Here is a 15,965-nt window from a genome sequence, read left to right on the forward strand (position 1 = left end):
AATGAAGAATCCATTATGACATTTTGCTGAACACTTAAAGCAAAAAAAATAAAAACAGCAGAAACACAGGAACTTCAGAGTATTTAAAAAGAAATCTGAATGAAAGTGGAGGCGACTTCATTAGAATAAAACGCTGCTTATACTCAAAGATTTAAATCATCAGTTTGAAATTTCAAACTGGCTTTCAAAAATTCGTAATGAAATGGAAGAGATGACTGATGCCTTCAGCTGACATGGGAAATCTTACCAGCTTTTGATCTCTGCACACACACAATCCAGTTATTCAGAATTGTACTTTTTTGTGTGTCGTATGAAATAAAGCTTTTGCAACACTTCCCATCTCTCTGTTGCAAATCAGGACTGAAAAATTTAATTGCTGAAGTTCAGCATAAAATCCGTATCAAGCAGGATTCAACACACGCTGGATCACTCAACAGAAGAGTTGGCAAGGACATTGCCAAGAGATGCCAGACACGACTGGGTATCTGTTTTGGTGGTGACGACTAGATCTGGAAATCCCAGAGGGAAGCTGTACAGGGATTTACAAGGTCCTGCCTACGTATTTCCACAGTGAAAAGCAGCAGCCTGCTTGAATAGCATCCTGGAAGCTTCCATAGCCTTGCCAGGCTTTGGTAGGAGCCTCTTGGACCTTCACGCTTCCCAGGAGAAAGAGCAAAGAGCCTTCTCTTGACCCCTGTTTTCCTGGGGAAGAAACTGAAGCAACTCAGGTGCACTAAGGCAGATGGCAGGTCTTTGCTGCGTTCTGGACCTCAGCTCCTGCACCAAGACCTCTGGGACCAAGCAACTCGGAGCTAACTACCAGCCAGCTGAACTGGTTTCCTTGCAGGTGCAGTTCAGCAAACTGGAAAAACAGTGACTGTCTTCTCAGACCAACAGGAACAGTACAGGCTGTCCACGACACAGCACACATCAGGCACTTGACCAGGAGACTGCCCAAATACCACGTGCTTGTGGCCTCCCAAGGAATGCGTATATTTGGCCAACAGGGCCACATAACCATTTCAGAAGGTACTGAGGATCAAGGAGGTTGGTGGTGGCTACTACAGCATGCTAGAGCACTTTCCAGGAGATCCGAGAGAGACAAAGCTCTAGAAAAGGCTCCCAACCCACGCACCAGGTATTTGCTGCATCTTTGGCCTGTGCCCCCGCTGTAAGGCATTCCTCTTTGGGGCTGTAGTGCAGCTTTGAAGCCACTGCCAGCTCATCTCCACTTACAAGCTCATTCTGCTGAAGAATATTGGATCCCAGGGACCAGATCAAACCTACTGGAAAACCAGGGCCTGGACCACACCCTGTTTTTCTCAGGGTCTCGATACCAATTGCTTTGATCTGCAATCTCCAATTGCACTTGCTACTCTAGACAAACTGCTGATAAATTCTTAAATGTCTCTTCCACCAGCTCAGAGCTTGCCCATTTCTTAACACTGCCCTTGGTCTGCAGGAACTGAGCTCCTAGAGCTGTCGTCTGCCCCGCAGGATCTTCCACAGCCCGAGGGCAGTCCAGCTGCCTTCTTACAATTGCTCCTTCAGTCTAACAGAATCAGTCTTGCACGACTGTGCTCTGAAGACACCGTTGCACTATAAAACTCCACTCTGCAGCTTGCAGGGTTTTAGCAGAGGTTGCGCCATGCTTCAAACACTATAATCAACAGCAAAACCCACGTGCCCTGCCCATCTCCAGCCACGACAGCAGCATGGCAGCTCAGGTGCTCCGGTTCCTTTTTGTTGCTGTTTTCCAACTATATTATCACGCCACAGTGTTTTGCACAAAAAAAGATGAGCTCCCTACCTCTGCGTGCTGATGCAGTAGCGGGCCTCCCGGTTACCAACATTGCGAACCAGCAGCGTTTTCTGGGTGCTGTACTTGACTGGACAGGCTGAGAAGTTCACCTGGTCGGGGAAGTCCAGGATAGCTCGGGCACCTATAGCTCGGATTGGCACAACAAACTTCTCCCTTTCTGTGATGCAGATGAGCTCGTGGAAATAATCCTGCAGGGAAAGAAACAATCTCAGCACAATGCATTTAGCACCATTCCCACGGCAGAAGAAAAACTGCTGTTTTCTAGGACTGTTGCAGTAGCGTTCAATAACGGAATAATAGTACCTTTTACCTTCATGACCTTTCATTCCAGCATGACTTGCACACAGTTGTTAACTTGCAAAGAAGAAACAAGCCCCCTGATTCACCCGCTTTCGCAGCAAGCTGGCAGCACCACAATTATCTGATGCTTTGATTCCGAGGCACCAAAACAGAGTCGCTTCATGCAAGGGATCACAGCACTAATGGAACCTGCTTCAATCGCCACCGCAGACTGTTGGAAGCACCACTGAGAACCCAGCTGTGCCACAGCACTAACTTCAAAGCCAGCAACGCAGAGACCTTGTTGAAGCTTGGCAGGGGATGCTCAGGTATGTTTTCAAAAGGACTTCAGCACATACGTGATCAACGGTCAGTCGCTGGGGAAATGCTTCACAAGCTGGACACGGTAATTGCTGCGATGCCAGCTGAGTGTAGGGTACAGCTGTATTTCTCACCCGCTCCCACAGCCTTACAGGGCCAAGGCTGGGGACATGCACCCTTCAAAAGCCACCTGATCCATCTCCCCACACCAGAGCCGGCTCAGCTCCAGACCCAAACTGTTTTTGCAAGAGGTTTCACAGGTACTTCAAAGCACTAACAGTTCCACCCCTGCCCTCAGCAGCCTACGCCAGCTCTGCACTGCAATTCAAGAGAGTTCTTCCTCTGCCTCATCTCAGTTTCCCTTTACATCTCACCCAGCCCCAGGGGACACAGAGACAGCTCTGGCTGATGCCTTAATCGAACCCCTCTGTAAGGTCTGTTCTAGAGGAGTAAGTGACGGCGTGCCTGGTTAGCACACCCACCCCAGGCAGGCGGCATCGGGAGCTGCACACGGGGGACACTCAGACACCCCACCAGAGCAAAGCCGGCTGTGCAGTCCCAGCCACTGGCTCGTTCAGAACAGAGCCAGGCAATCCCCCCCGCGCCCCGGCTGCCTGGCGTTTAGCAGCAGGAAGGCAAATCAAATTACCAAAAGCATTTTACTGTAGGGATGAGCAGATCAGACTCCAGATGTATGGCATGGCGTCGCTGCGCTGGAACTATCACCTTGCCCCCACTGAAATCAGTGGTAAAGCTGCTGCCATAGGGCCAGGAGCCATTACCCCCAGCAGCGCTCTTGTTGATGAGCTGATCAAAGCTCTGCTTCTCATCACTCACTCGCTGCCCTGATTTTTGCCCCGGTGCTTTTAACTCATTTGATATTCTTGTAATTGTTGAAGCAGCAAGCACTTTGATTTAGGAACCGCACACAGCAGCAAACTCCCTTCAGCAGAACTGATCCGGATTCCTCCGCGGTTGGGATTTCCTGCTCCCATCCCCATCCCCTCCTGGAAGGGCCCTAAGGCAGCCAGCCGTGGCACAGACATGTACCCAGTGCTCCAACACAACAGCTGACACCCAGCGCCTCACCCACCACCCAGCGCCTCACCCACCACTAAGGTTGACAAAACAGATGCTGCCCCATCCAAGGCACAAAGAATAAAGAAGGATCTCTTCTTCTAGACATCTCAAGCAGTCACCCTACAAACTGCACAAGGGCTTTTGCTTTTCCTATTTGGAAGGTAAAATACTAGCAAGGGAACTGCAGCAAGCAACCTGCAGGATTTAACATCATATTCCAGGCAAGGGTTTCATCTTCAGCAAGTCTTTCTGAATTAGCAAGTTTGTACTCAATCTTGCAGCCCAAGCCCTCTAAAATAAAAGCTACGGGCAGCCCATATGACTTTAAAGCACCCATTACCTCCTGGGTACTTCACCTCCCAGACTGTTCAGATGCTCAGAAACTGCATTAGCAAATGGAGAGTGCCATTTGCTTTTGCTGTTGTTGTTATTTCGGCCACATTACTGTAACAAAGGCAAATCCAATTGAAAGCTACCTGCCTTAGTCTTGGCATGCCATATTTACTTATCTCTCTCTTCCAGATGCCAGGTAGACAGAGGAGGATGCAAGTTCAGATCAGCAGGGAGATAAAAAAAAAGGAACTTAAAACAACTGGAGGTATTTGAGGGAAGTAAAAGGAAGTAATTGTCAAGTCGTTGTCATTGCTAAGGAGCAAATGGATGACAGCAAGGTAATTAAGAGCCCAAGAAATAAATCCCCCCCTCCCCCAAAAGCAAGCACAGGCAACCTTCCCAGCTCCTTTGCTGGTGAGGGGCACCGGGACAACCTGCACAGCAACGCACAAGGAAAGGGAATTCTTTCTCCATGGACCTGAGGGCAAGGCTAAAGCAGCAAGGATTTGGTTTCACAGAGACAACCACGACCTTGGGAGAGAAAGCTGCCTCTCACCATTCATGCAGATGCACATCATGTCCCAAGCCCCTTCTCCAGGGACACCGTGGAACATGGCATCCCATGCAAGGCTTGACTCAGCACTTCAGAGCAGGCTGACCCTTCAGCCACGCTCTACCACCCCACCAAAGTGGGACCTTGCACCAGGCTGAATGCAGCGTCAGCCCAAACAGGGCGAAACCCAAGGCAGGAGGGGTGCTAGGCAGAAGCTGGCTGTTTGTGTCGCTGTGGACCCACGGTCCCTTAAGCTTTTGAAAGCTGAATTGCCCCCCTGGGTGGGGAACGGGTTGCAGTCTCCACTGCAGCACTGCCTCGTGCTACCTGGACACTAACTCTGCTACACACTTGCTTACAGCCTGGGCAACTGTTGAGACCAGTTCAAAATCTTGTTCTGCTTCGCAACTACAAACCCTTAGCAGACTGTTTAAGACCAGGTTTCTAAATAAACGTGCCTGGATGACAGAGGGGTTGCATCCCATCTATGCTCTAAAGTTTGTTGTGTTTAGACACAGCTTCAGGCTACAGATTTTCATGAAAACATGACTACATCCTTCATACAACTCCCCTCTCCATTGCAAGGATGGCAGACAGTTGTACGATGGTTCCCCTTCTCTCACACCCCTTTGACAAGCAGTAAATTACAAGCTCTGGCCTTCCAGGTATCGCCACTGGCATCTGAACTGGCACCCGCTGGAACTGAAGCAGCTGCTCGTCTCTGATGCTGTTTCAGGCTCTCTGCAAACTCAGGGGCTAACGGTAATACTGCCACAGTGATATCAACCTTAGCTGCCCACAACACCACACTCGGATGTCAGATTTCCTGCATAACCCATCCTAAATCCTGCACTGAATTCCTTGCAGCAGACGACTTGCACAGAAAAGATCCTTGTAGCATGAGGTCACATGGCAAGCCAAGCAGGGAAAGCTCCCGCTGAAACCCTGATATCAAAGGCTGGAAAATAAGGGCCATGACCAGAGAGGAGGGACCGGAGGATGAAGATACAGTCGCAGGAGAAGGGGGTGCCCCTGCACCTGCCCCCCTCAGCTGCCGGTTCGCAGCACTCTGAAATGAGTCGCTTAGCTCCAGGTTCATTTATCACCGGGCCATTTGCCTTGGTCTTCTGCCCCTTTCCTCCCCACACGAGCCATCTTGAAAGTATACTTGGAATAGCTTCTGGGCGCTACAAAGCATCTAACAGGGCTGGGCTGAATTGTAAAGGACTTCATTTCAGTAATGCAGTAACTCGCTGTCCTGTCGTATTTCATAGTAATCAATGTGCATTAATTCAGTCTCCACCGAGCATCAGTAATGAATTTCACAAACCTCACAGACTGAACTTGCATTGCCTGAAAACAGTGCACTGCTACAGTGAAAAGAGCAAGACGACAACACGGAATAAGCTGTGCTATGTTTTTATGTGCTTCTTACTTCCTTCTTCCTTTACAATAAACTATTAATAAGCCTGTAGGACGCACAAATGGAAGTATTTCTGTCTGTTGTTTATCTGCCAGTCAGTGCCACAATGGTTTCCAATTCAGCAGAGGCCGTCAGACCATAACGCAAGAACATGTGGGAACAGGGGCTGGCACGAGAACACCCACGCTGTACAACTGGAGCCATAAAACAGAAACGTGCAAATCAGAAGCAGCAAGAGTAACAAATTGGAAATGTTGCCCAGCAGAAAAATTAGCAGTTCATTTATAACACAAGTGCCAATAAACCAACAGACACGTCAGCTGTTTATTTATTTTCTGACAGTCCAATCACGTGGCACATTCCCAAATGACTGCCAGACAGCAGGGAACTGCTCATTTTCCAAGGAAGGGCTACGTGGCACACAGCATTTCAGCCACCAACAGCTCACATGGCCCTAGTACTTAAGGCTTGGCCACAACTGTACTCCTTTGATTCAGGAGTGACTTCACTGAAGTCAGACTTACCCCAGGGAAGAACAGATTCAAAGCAAGAGAATTATACAAACCAACTCCCCATCAGGAAGACCCGCATCCCAGTTCACTGGGTTACCCACAGTCCCTGTGGATCGTGCAGCATCAGGGATGTAGAGGTTGTTCAAAGGCAGCACTCCTGAGCCTTCCACAATTAACACACAGATACTCTGCAGGCAAGCAACTGCAAGCCCAGCACAGGTGGCTTTACGGAACCATTTCCCAAAGCCTGCCTCTTGGCTAAGGGCTTTGCAAGGTGCTCTGCACCTCCTGACCACGCTGTGGATGCATTTCTAGCTCAGCTACAGCACTCTGGCACTCCGCTGACTCACGCTCCATCAAGTATGAGCCAAAACATTCCGTTTGTACAACATTCTGGTTCTGCTGTACAATCCCCTTGTGCTCCTCACCAAGCAGCCCACATCCCTCCCCCAATGCCCTGCAAGGAGCACAAAACCCAGGTCAGCAGAAACTGCCGTGGTGTCGCTGAAGCTGTGCGGAGGACCTCGCTGGCACAGCTCCCTAATGCCACACACTCACCAGTTCAAGGGCAAGACAAGGGACAAAGTACTGGACATGAGTGCTCCTGGGGGTTCTCTCACCCTACTTCTATTTGGGGTGATGTTCATCTGTTGCTCTGCTGCTTCTCTCTAGCTGAAGAGCAGCAATTTGCCCTTCATGGGAACCGATTTACTTCCACCCCAAAAATGAATGCTCATGAATACTAATAAATCACATTTTAAAGGAAGCAGCGTCCTCTGCAAAGCCTACCTCGGTGAGGTTAAGCTCTTATGTCACTTGGGCAGTATGGAGAACTGCCCTAGGCCAAGGTCATTTTAACCTTCCATACGAATGATGTAAAACCATTTCTCAGTCCCTCCCCAAAGCAACAGATCATTTCACAAGCTCAGGGAGCCAGGGGCCGCAGGGCATTTCCTCTTTAGTTTGCTACAGCCACGCTGTTTGAGGATAGGACAGGGCATTAAACTAAATCTAAGCAGCAAACAGAAGATGAGAGAACAGCTGTGCCCAAAGGGATCCTGCGCCTCTGGCCTGGCGCAGAAGCATCAGCTGGCTCAGAGCTATCCCCTAACCTCGCCTCGCCCACACAGCCACACAAAGAACCCTGCCAAGAGGCAGCAGAGTGCTGCTGGAAAGAGTCAGCCTGGCTGTATGCCCCTGCGATGCTTCCTCCCTTCCATGCCATGTGCTAAACCCTTCTGCATTAAGAAGCCTCCAGACAACACTGTCACCCCGTCACATCACGGCACCGTGCCAGGCTTGCCAGAGCCACAGCACCGATGTTCCAACCTCCAAGCAAAAGCATGGCACATGGGGCAGGGAATAGGTGCCAGCTGACACAGCAGCCACAGCCACATGCACACAGCCACAGCCACACCAGCGTGACTGCCCAAAGGCTCCGGGGTAAGTGTCTGCCTGCAGATTCTACCTGCCCCTTCAATGCCTGGGTGTGCTCCAGATGTCTCTGTCATCTGCAGCACACCGGCCCCCTGTGATTAAAGACATCTAGAGCTCAGTGCAGCTGTGCCAGGCTGGCTCCCCGCCACGAGCACATCTTCTCCCCTAGAATCACAGCTGGAGCACAGGCAGGCAAGTATCCTCAGGGGCCGCACAGCGGCAAGGCTGGAACACAGAGGCTATGAAAAAGCATCACCTTCGCTCCAGCCCAGGGTGAGGCAGGGAACTGGTTGCCAGATGGGAAAGAGGAAAGCTCTCTGCATCTATTCACTCCTCTAGTATTTTCTATCATAATTAAGCCCCTAACACTGAGTAGAGAGGTGGGATGGCTAAACATCAACACTCCTCCCGGCCATCTTCCTACTGTCCCACGTGCACCTTCCCCTGCAAACGCCCAGGAAAGCACGGGGAGGGAATGCACAGCCCGTCAGTCCCTGCTGCGGTGGCATCGCATGGTGCTGCCAGCCAGGATGTGACCAGCCGCAGGCTGCCTGACCACAGCCTAGAGCAAACCTTGCAGCACGGCACGGGCTATAACCAGTGCGCAAGGAAAGTGCCGGCTTCAGACAGAACGTTCCACTGTCTCACTGCTGTGTCCAACGTGATACACATCCCAGTGACTCCAGTTTTCAAAAGTGGTGGTCCTCACTCTGATCAGGCTCAACTTCGCGTCCTCCAAACAACAGGTCAATTTTAAATAGGCTTTTGTATTTATAATTATCAGAGCAAACCCATAACCATACAGCAACGGACAGATATTAGCAGTGCCGCAAACCCCACAGCAGACGCCCTGTTCTGAACCCAGCCCCGCAGGTTCGCCTCCCGCTGAAGGCACCTGTCTCTTGGGACCTCCAGTCTCACCTTGTTCTCATTGGGGGTGAAAACGATGTGGAAAGTCACAAGCATGCCAGGCGGTACTTTGCGGCACACGGCATGGTGGCTGATCAACTTGAAATAAGGTGACCTCTCCAAGGTGACCTTCAGCAGCTGAGGAACCTGCAGAAAAGGTAAGAAAGTATGATTTTGCAGCTTGTGGAAACAGGAGCAGAAGAGACCTGCCAATAGCCTTCCTTAACCACCTTTCCAAAGCACTTTTAGCTCTGGAGGTACGTGCACATAATACACAAGAGCCAACATTAATCCCTTCTGCCTGGGCAAAATAGCTCAAGGCCAGAGGCAGCAGGGCAATGAAGGAAGGGCCAAGCAGGGAAGACACCAGCAGCACCGAGATATAATATCTGAATCAAGCCACCCGTGTATTCAACAGGCCCAAAGAACCTGCCGGCTTCTGCCCATACACATCCAGGCAGTCATGCCCCTAGAAGGGGACTGTGTTGTCTGAAAGCCAAACAGTACGTGTTAATCCTGGGGGAAGAAATGCACTTTAACGTGCTGGGTTTGAGCAGGGCACTCAAGCTGCAGTGCTAGAGTCATGCATGCAGACCAGCAAGAGGAGGAGACCACACATACTGTGGCCTCACTGGTAATAAAAGCAAGCCTGAAGAGCAAAAGGAGGAACATGGGAAGACAAAGCGACAACCCCACAAACAGAGGATGGCTAGGAAAATTCACAGGGAGCTGTAAAGAAGCAAGGGAGAAGCACAATACGCTACAAGGAAAGACTGATGCAGAGGATGAGAGCCAGCAACTTGGCAAAGTGATGGAAAGCCAGGCGACCCCCCCCAGGCTGTGGCTATCAACTATGGGCTCCAAAGGCATCTTCTGCCTCGAGATACATGACCGGCACTGACTGCCGCTGGAGTCTCAGTTTTAAAAGCCAACCTCTGCTCTCCGGAGGCTCCTGCTGCCTGTGACCGTAGCCAGGCAGCTGCCAGCGCAGGCAAGCCAGATCCCTGGGGATCCCTGCCCACCCCCAGCAGTCCCTGCAGGCACCCTGCTGCACGGTTCTGCCCTCTGGGACACCACCAGCACACAGACAGCACGCAGGCATTTCTCGACCCCTGAGCACCAAATCTCAAAGTCTAAAGCAGGTGATTTGGACTCACGGGCAGCTTCACTGACAAACAACAACCCCACAGGAGGCTTGGAAAAAATGGAGGCTTGTTCTGCACCACCCACCCGAGCCTGGTAACCCATGGCCCAGGCAGTCCTGAACTCTCCAAACGCCCTTGGAACCCAGCAATGTCCTGGGGCAGCGGGTTCCAGGAGCCAGTTTCACAGCGCACACAAGCAGTTTGGTCACCAAGTCCCTTAGGAGAGGAGCACGTGTGGCTAAGACCTTCAGCAAAAGCCACCCAGAACACCTGAGGGTGCTGAGGAACAGCCTGAAGACAGAAAAGCAATTGTACAACACCGGTGAGAGCAGTAAGTATATAGCGAAGCACTTCTGTAGTTGCACCATTACAGAGCCTCTATTTGGAATACATTTTGCTGTCAGCTGGATTTTTAGGGGGCAAACAACTTCAGGCTGCCATGCAGTATAAGATTCAGAAGAATCTGGGAAACCAGCGTGAAAACTCTGAGACAGAGCACAACACTGCTCTTCTCCAGGACATTGCCAAAAGCCAACAAAATTAGAATAGAACACCCTCTCAGGATTATCATCTCTACCTTTCTGTATTTAGAACATACCAAGGATTTTCCTTAGAGCTAATCTTACTTTTACACCCACGCTCTCCAATGGCTGAGGTCTTACCGGCTTCAAAACTAGTTCGGTTTGGAAAAATCCCACATTCACACACTGCCTCCCCCTTTACAGGGCACGTAAACCCCAAGGTGCAGCTGGACAAGTTTATTATTCCTTACTGGGAAGGGCAGAAATGTTATGCAGATGTTCTTTTCCACCTGAGGAAGCATGAACAGAGCAAATCAACTGTTTGCCTGTTGGCTGGTACTTGGCAAAGATAACCATTTTGAGGTGCTGCATGGATAATGGAGCAGCTGAAGCCAAAAGACTCAGTGGGAACGAAGCAGAGAGTAGGAAGAGAGAAACTGAGGCACATTTTAATTGGGAAGAAGATACCTACAGCAAGGGGTGCCCAAACCCCAGTGTAGACCACACCAGTGGCATTCCCTGGGTGCAGGCACCCATGCCACACCTTATCCACGTTCCCAAGTTAAATGCCAGACCAGGAATGGTGCAGTACTCTCCAGGAATAACTGAGGGACCACACACGCATCCTTCCCAGCCAAAGGGTCTTCCCTTTTCACCCACATCCCTGTCAAAACCTGTTCTCTCAGGAAATACTTGGACTTCTCCCGCTGTCCTTCCACTCGCTGCCTTGGCAGCTTTTTTTTGTTGTCCACCTGTTTGTCCCCCCCAGCAGGTAAATCTGGAAATCTGGGCGGAATTCACTGGCTCTTGCGCACACTTCCATCTTCCCATCCCACCCTCCCCTCACACATACCTCTTATTCCTCATTACAAAAGAGTATCCTTAATTACACCTCTCTTCCTGACCTTTCTCTGCTGCCAGTGCACTTACTGCTACAGATCAAGAGAAACCCTTGCGTGTAGGAAAGTGCGCAGTGAGAGAACACCGAGCTCAGCTCCTTTCCTCCCTCTGCCTTTTCCCACCAGCTTGCTCTTGGCACATGCCTCATTCCAGCAAATGTTTCCCCAACTGAAATTCAAAAGGTCTCAATTTCCCTCTTTACAGTGGAACAAAACTGCTGACATTTTCCAACTTTTCCATTTGCAGCTTTCTTCGGAAATCTCAAAATGATCAGGTTTTTCAAGCAAAGGTGGAGACCTCCGAGGGCACTTGACTCTGAACGTGCTGTGGCTCTCCAAAGGGGAAGCAGAGCGTCACATTGCCTCAGAAAAACCTGAGCAGAACCCAATTAAGCTTAGCAGGAGCCTGAAGCGGCACCTAAAGGCCTCCCACTGCTTCTGCTACATCAGTCTGTTTCCACTGCTGTTTCAAACCACCTTTCCTGAAGCGCTGTTACCACTAATTATAACTTACTCCAGCATAAAGCGGAGAAGACTCAACCCCTGCGCTCTGACAGCCCGTTCAGCTCTCTGTGCAGCTCACCCAGAGGCAGAGCTGCCCTGTGGAAACCAAGATTAACCACGGAGCCACCAGGACGCGGTGCACACTCGAGGGAAAGCACGAGGGCGGGGAAGAACTGTACAGCCCTCAACATTCCCAGCCATCCAGGGCTTTCAGGGGGAAGGATGCTGACTAGAAAAGCTCCTTTCGGTTAGGGACTACCAACACACAGCCAAAACCAGGGCGAGAAACCTCAGCATGGCAAGATTTCCACCATCTTGCAAAATAAAGGTGGCGAGACATTTTACTCCGGATGTGCTGTGCTGCAGCAGGTGACTGGCTGTGCTGTGCACCGCGCGGATGACACTGCTCTCCAGTTCCAGCACAGGGTTAAACTTCCACATCCCAGCACTTACCTTGTCCTCGTTCCTCAGAGTCAGTGGCACTTCATAGACCTCATAGGGGACGTAGCTCTGGAATACCACCTCTGACGGGAAAGGCTGGAACGAGCGCTGTCTCGGGGAAGGTGCCGAGAACTGCAGATGCAAAACAGAGTTTCAGCCGCTGGGAGAAAGATTCATCAATCAGAGAATACTACATCGGTCCCCAGTGAAGTACAGTCTCCCGGTGAGTACGCCTGCCCAGCTCACGCCAGGGGAACGGCAGCTCACCCACCTGTGCTCTGAGCAGATCAAATGTTTCTGGGCCACACTGAGCAGGCTCAAGCGAGCAGCTCTTTTGCTGGCCGTTTCTCCAGGTTTCCTGCTCCAAAAGGCAAGGCAGCGCTTACCTCCGGCAGAGCCCTGGGCTAACACGGTCACACCGCTCCAGAGCACTTACTGCGAGAGCCGTAAGCACTCGTGCAGCAAGTGAAAGCCAAGCATTTACAGGAGACTCCACGGGAAACAGTTTGGGGATTATCTTTACCCTGAGACAGTCACCAAGTCCAACCCATCCTCAAATCTCTTTTTTGATACACAGCCTAGAAACCATGAGGAAGAGAAGACAGGCCAAAAAGGAACACCGCCGTTAAGAAAGCAACAGATGAGGTGATAAGGTTCAGCTCCTTCCCCAGCACTACTGCGCAACTTGAATAGGGCTGGACTTGGCATCTCCTTTTCCCATGAGCTTTCAACGGATGCTTCATTACAGTCCATTATTGCCACGTCAGTTAATACCACTACAGAAGCGCGCCTGACGACACACAGAAACAGCAAACGCTTACGGCGCAGAGGCATTACTTGGAGAAAATCCCTCCCTGCTTTGTCTCCCCCCTTCCAGCTGAACTCTTCGCACTCACAAGACACAGGCACGTCTCCTGCTTCTGCACAGGAGTCAGGGTCGTGCTGAAGCCAGCAGCCACAGCACACGGCCAGTTCTGTGTGCGCTCGTCCGAGGTGTTCCCAACCTCACGTGCTGTCTAAGGCAATCCCCAACCAATTTGTTAGAGGTCTCTTGCTGGCACTTTTCCACTCAACAGCCTACCTCAGTCATCTACCCACTTGGAACGTGCGTTCTACTAAGCAGATGTGTAAGAAGAGCAGCTTTCAACATACATGTAAGCAAACACTGATCCAGATAAAGCACACCCGCTCCCCTCTGCCCAGCGCCATTCCCCTGTGTACCTGGCAGCCTGAAAAATCTAACACCCTGTAAGGGTCCCACTCGTCGTTCCAACCCAAAGCATTCATGCAATTGCTTGAGCTACACCTTGAAGAGTTACCGTAGGCCCTCAGCCCTCAAAGACCAACGCTGCCACCATTGAGGCCATCCGATGACCCCAAGCGTTTGACAGAGACTACACCAGACCAAGGGCTGCCTATTTCAGCAGGAGGGTGGGAAATTGCAAGCTTGCATTCTTGTGTCCCCCCCCAGCCTTTCTCCAGGATCATGCTTTAGCCACAGTAGCTCGTCTCCAGCAAAAGCCACCAACTTCAGCAGAGGTGATTTATATGGGCTTAGTGCAGGCCAGGACTTCAACAGCTCACTGGGGGAAAACATTTCACCTTTCCCCCAGCAGAAGGAACGCCGCCACCACCACCAGCAGTTTGAAACGACAAACTGCCACCAAAGTATTTAGATAAGCTGGAGGCAAGCCTGTCACAAGCATAGGCCCACTTCAAATGTCACGTCAAACAGCAAGGAAAAGGGCAAGAAAAGGCTACCTTATGACGGGAGGCTTCGCTCACGTCGAGAAGCTGGGTAATCTGGGGCCGCCGCATCTCCCGAGTGCTGGCCAGCCTCTGCTTGGTGCTAAGAGTCATCTCCTTCAGGAAGGCAGAGGGAGTCAGCTGAAATGCAAAACACCAGCAAGAGCTACAGAAATGCCTTCATTCAGAAAGGCTTTTCTTGTGCAAGAGCCACTGATGAATAATTTGTGATCACAGCCACTAGGATAGTCCTGGAAGTCCCATAATTACCCGCTGAAATATTTAACATCAGTAAATTAATGACAGAGAGCGGAATGCACACGCTCCAACCAAGTGGCTCTGTCCCAGTAGCTTCTCCTTTGTGATTTGATGTGACATGTTGGGGGATTTGGCTCTTCAGGCATTTGTTTCCTCTTCAGATTTGCTGGATTGAGCCAGTGACCTTTGAAGAAGGTCGGGAGGAGTTACCAGCAACCCCCTAACTCCATCCTTGCACAACGCTTACAACCACCACACGTGTGGAGACGTCACTGCTGGGTGAGTCAGAGGAAAGCAGAGAAGCAGTGTTGTGCCAAAACTGAGGTGGAGAGGAATGGCTCCAAGTTTTAGTTATCTCTTTTGAATTAGCACTTGTTTTCTCTGTTCTGGCCTCCGAGACCTCTCCACAGAAGTATGCAGAGAGATCTCCTCGACAGAGCCTCAGCGCCAGGTCGCCTTCAGTCAGGTGAGCTCTGGTCAGCAAAGGACGTCTGAGGATGGGAAGGAGGAACTGCCCTGACTCCGCTGCTGTCTGCAGCGCTGGGTCTGTGCTCCACAGGGGATACGGGACAGAACAACTGTTTTGGAACCTGTTCCATCTGGGACCAGCCATACCTCTCGAAACCTTCAGGCAGAGTTTGAGCAGCCCACCACATGCCCAGCTGCCTGGAGGGCAGGTATGGTCAGAGCAGCGCTGGCAAGCATCCCGACGTGACAAAACATTGCTGCCCACACAAAGGGGACAGAACGAAGCACATGCTCATGCTTCAGCTATTCCGGTGCAATGCCCGGTACGTCCATTTAAATTGGCTCCGGTGGCACATCCAGACAGACTCTGGGCTTGCCCTGAAGCAGCACACAGTCCATCCCCTACTGCACCATGATCGCCACCTCCGACAGAAGCATGGCAGCAGAGAGACGGGGAGGTGGTGTCCAGCTTCACAGTGCGGCCAGACAACAGGAGGGGCAGGTAGAGGAAGGACACGGGGGCAGTTTCCAGCCTTACACAGCTCCTACCTGGCCGCAGCAGGTACTTACAGCTGCAGGCTTCTCCGTCTCTCTGACTAGCTTCGGATTACGAGGCACTACCACTTGCCTCGGGAATCCACCAGCCATCCTGGAGGACCCCGTGAACCAGCAGGGCTTTCCAGTGGCCATGCCTCAGTTGACCTGCAAGGAACAACAACAGGACTTTGAAAATCCAGAATCCCCTTCATGGCAGACCCAAAGGAGACAGCTGTGTCTCCGGGTTGTGGCATCCTTCATAACTGCGGCCTCCCCACCCTGTCTCATAATTAGACCATGTTGAAGCAGAAGAGTGAAGATTGATAGAAGTAAAACCCCACAACAAATATTCCCTGAGCCAAAACAGCCTTTCACAAGCCACACGCACACATCAGAGCCTGCTGGCATTTCTCACCTTCTCCCTCCAACTTCCATCTATTTTGGAACTATTTACTGGAATTTTTATCCAAATCTCGATTAATACCCAAACTGTCCTTTATTACTCTTCAAAAGTTTTTCGGTGGGAACAAAAGAGAAATGTCACTTCACTGCTTCATTTTGCAAAAGCAGCTGACCCGATGCGACTCTGCGCCTGACCCTACTAAGTGCTCAGAGTATTAGGAACAACCTTAAAGCCGGGGATCGCTGCTGCCCCGAGCATCAAAATCAGACCGCTCTCCTACTTTGCAAACCGAATGCCCACCCTTTGTGCAAGGAGGTTGGTGATGGTTTTAACTAATGGAGCACAGAGCTCAGTACTCTGATTATCAACTATGG

At 50.9% G+C, this 15,965-nt stretch overlaps 1 pseudogene; it reads right to left on the minus strand.

Moving 5' to 3' along the window:
* Window positions 1-14,984, minus strand: part of LOC129735133 (hydrocephalus-inducing protein homolog) — a 99,131-nt pseudogene extending 84,147 nt beyond the window's left edge.
* Between the last annotated feature and the right edge of the window lie 981 nt (window positions 14,985-15,965).

The sequence above is a fragment of the Falco cherrug genome, unplaced genomic scaffold, assembly GCF_023634085.1.
Source record: "Falco cherrug isolate bFalChe1 unplaced genomic scaffold, bFalChe1.pri scaffold_41, whole genome shotgun sequence".
NCBI lineage: Eukaryota > Metazoa > Chordata > Aves > Falconiformes > Falconidae > Falco > Falco cherrug.